Genomic DNA, 4004 nt, shown 5'->3' on the forward strand with positions numbered 1-4004 from the left:
AGAGTCTCTTTACTGTGGACACAGGGTACCTTGGAATATAAGATGGTGGGGCTGAGCAAGGATAGAGATGCCATCACCCAATGGATAAAGATGAGTGCGGAGCACAGCCAGGGCTTCATAAAGATGATACAGTGTGATGGTTTGCAAATGGCTCTGCAGCAATCAAAAGACATCACAACAAGCAGTTTGAACTCAGCTGTGCCCAGGAAGATGGAAAGGAAGGTCTGGAACCAGCAAGCAGCCATGGGATGGTCTTAATCTCCAAGATGAGGCCGACAAACCTTTTAGAGGCAAAGGGAACCAAATATCTGGGAAGGAGAGGCTACTGGGGAAGAGATATGCTGGTGTGGAACTGGTTGAGCCAAATGATGGCTATCATGACCATATTGCCCATGGCAGTGAGCAGATAAATCACCCACGACAGCGTGAAGAAGAGGATTTGCATTTGAGGAGTGACTGAAAAGGCCTTCAGGAAGAATTTTCCCACTATGGTACGGTTGGGAGGATCCATTTCAGAACCTGGTCAGTTGAAGGTGTGACAGGAGTAACTAATGTCATGGGTGATGAAATTCGTCTTGCTGCCTTCATCAACTTTCCCTTCCCTTTTCCTAGTCCTACTTTTCCTTCTTGAGGTGGGAGACCAGAACTGCACAAGGGATTCTCATTTTCTCTTTGTTTATATCCAATGCCATGAAATAAATGTTGATGCTTTTTGTATCGTGAAAAGATCTTGAATGTCAGCCAGCACCAGCGTTTCACACCTGTGGTCAAACCCCCAGAAGTATGTAACATATTCAGGAAACTCTCAGATTAGGACCACCAACGCAAAAACCCTAATGGGGTCTGCTTTGCTCATCGCCAGTTTTAATTGCATAGGAGAGTCTTGCACATTGTCCCCGCTGAGGCCACTCATGGTTACTGAGCCTCCTTGGTGGGACGGAGTCCTGTGCAGAATGGGGAGGGGCAGTTTGCAGCATCTTAGTCTGGATGGTTTTGCTCATGGGGATCTGATCCAGTCCCGTAAACTCAGGGGGAATAAATTCCAGACAACATTCCTAATTGCCACAGCTGGTTTATCCCTGCTGCGACAGTAGTCCACGCGGTGAGCCCACCATCGATTGCTGTGGCAGTCGGCCAGGTTAAACAACCGCACCTAGCACCCACTCTATTAGGGAGGGGAAACGTTTTGGTTTTGCTGGTGCAGGGTGCAGAGAGTGTTGTGCAGCCTGGGACCCTGGGGCAGAGCCTCCATCCGACCAAGCTCCTCTCTAGTAAAATGAACTGCATCTGCCCCATCGTCCCACAGCCTTTACAGCCACTCTGACAACCCTTCGCGGGGCTGCTGCCTGTAGTGCCGCTGCGTATCCTGCAGCTCCAATGCTTTAAAATCGCCAGGAGTTGTGGTCCCTTCAAACTGGCTGCATTTGGTCCGGTGAGCCACTGCTCTGCCACCAGCCAGGCAGCTGCCTCCCCCTCATGATCAGTGTCTGACTCCAAACTGGGGAGTTCATCGGGGTCCCAGATATTGCCATCCCAAATATTCATTCACCACTTCTAGTTTTTCAGATATACTTCAGAAAGGAAACAGATGAGTATTTTCCCAAGTATTCATAAATGCACTTTATAATATCGAATACACCCTTTTGGACGAAAAGAAATGAAAAATGGAAAAGCTACATCTCTGATTATTATGGTATACTGAATCAGAGTTAATGTAAGTCTGTACTACTTTTAGAATGACAGTGTATGAAGCAAAAAAACCCCATGCATTTCTGTTTAATGGTAACTTCTTTGTACAAGTAAAATTGGAAAGCATAAAAACAAGGACTCAGAAGCACCATCTTCTGCGGTTGAAATACAGGCTATCTATCTGAAAAAGAAAACCCATGGAAGCTAATATCAAAGGTAATTCACAGGTGCTGGGAAATACAAAGAAAAGTGAAATAATTTTAATGTTTACAGAACACTCTGTCTTTTCTTTTTTTTTTCTTCTTTATATTCTCCATGATTTCCATCCCTTATTTGATTTGGGCTTTCCTGTCCCATGCTTAACCAAAGATATCCCAGATCTCTTGTGAAATACATATAAATATGCAGCTTAGAGTATTTGGATTAGAAGAGGTCATCTTTCAGAAAGGCTTCTTTGGAGGAGTTTCTTGAAGAAAACACTTCTGAGATCTGTCGAATCCCAAGTTTGCTTAGACTAGAGGCATAGTAGCTGCCTCTATCTCCTGCTAATAGTCTTATTGGGGGGTACTAGCAATAAGCATAATTGGTGCAAACTCTCTTTTCTTCTAACATGGCAGTATCCTAGAAACTCTTTGCTCTTAATTAACCATCCGAGTAACCCCCCAATCCAGTGAATTAAGGGGGGGGGGGTGTCCTAATCTCTTCCTGCCAAAGGTCTCCCTTCCTTGGGGATCTCTGCTGCAACCTGCACACCGCACACTGCCCCGGGCCCTGAAACAAGACATCCAGGTGCTGACTTCCAGGAGGAGGCCTCAGAGAGCAGCTTTGACATGGTGGGACTTTTTTCTCTGGCATAGTTAACAAGGAAAAGGTCTTGCCATGATGGAGCACTCAGAGGTCCTCTTTCGAGCAGCAGTGCCACAGTCATTACCTTTCAAGATAGGTAAATAGGGAAAACTTCCAAAGACAGAGTATTTCTTCAGAAAATAATTGGCCTCTTGCAACCACTTCTCCCAGATGCGCATACTACAGTGAGTGATGTTTCAAGGGCTCAGAGCTTATTTTTTTGTGCTGAAAATGAAGCAAATCACAACATTGCTTTTGGACCCTGAGAATCATTGCCTGATGCTCAAGCGGTTTCCTGCAAATCAGCAGGAAATACATGAAGGGTCATAGCTGAGAATCAGCTTGCAAAGCTGAAGTGGTTTTATGCAAATAACTCTGCAAGACCCTTCAGTGTTATGGTCCTCACTTTCCCACATGCTCCTCTCTTCCCTAAGGGAGTCATTTCTAGCCTGACAGTTCAGGTGTCCACCACAGCTGAGCACTTTTTGTCACTAGGTTGTTGGAGGCCTGCAGTTTCTGAAGTTCTTGCCAGGATCTCCAGCCAGGATGCCAACTCAACCCCTGTGTTCAGCTGAGCACATACAACTGACCTCACCATCATCATCCAAGCCATGTGTTTGCTGCTGGTCTATGAGCTGCTAAGGCAGGAGTGACCTCACATGCACATGCCCCAGCCATGAGCCGCTGCTAACCTATCAGAGGCTGAGTCAGAAGTGACCTCCCAAGCAAGAACACAAGCCTTGTCCATCAGAGAAGAGGAAAGGCCATCAGCAGCCACGTGGGCTTGCTAGATGATTGTAAGGTCACCTCTATCTGAGCAGCTGATAGGTCAGCCTTTGGCTCATGCCTAAGGTAATTGTTTGTGAGGTCACTTCTGCCTGAGGACCTGACAGGCCTCCAAGCAGCACAGGGCTAGGATGCTGATTGTGAGGTCATTCAGAACTGAGTAGCTGATGGGCCAGAAACAGTTACATGGCTTGGATGGTGACTGTGAGATCACCTCTGTCTCAGCCTCTGATAGGCCAGCAGCAGGCCCATGGCTCAGGCGATGATTGTGAGGTCATTGCTGCATGAATACCTGACTGGATGGAAGCCAAGACCATGCTGAGGTCATTTCCCTTAGGGAACATGAAAGACCAGCAGCAGGCCCATTGGTTTGGTGGGTGATTATGAGGTCAGTTGTGTCTGATCAGCTGATAGGCCACCAGGAAGCTGATGGCTGGGGACATTTTTATGAGATTAGTTCTTTCTCAAAAGCTCATAGGAGAGTAGGAGGCCCATGACCATAAAGGTGAAAGTGAGGTCCCTTCTGTCTCTGCAGGTGATGGACCAGGAGCAGGCACATGCATGGGAAAGTGGCTGTGAGGTGACTTCTATGGGTGAAGCTGACAGGCCAGCCCTTGACTCCTGTCTGGGGTAAGAGATTGTGAGGTCCTGTGTGCCTGCGTACCTGACAGGCCACCAACAGG

Source organism: Apteryx mantelli, chromosome 20 (genome assembly GCF_036417845.1).
Source record: "Apteryx mantelli isolate bAptMan1 chromosome 20, bAptMan1.hap1, whole genome shotgun sequence".
Taxonomy (NCBI): Eukaryota; Metazoa; Chordata; class Aves; order Apterygiformes; family Apterygidae; genus Apteryx; species Apteryx mantelli.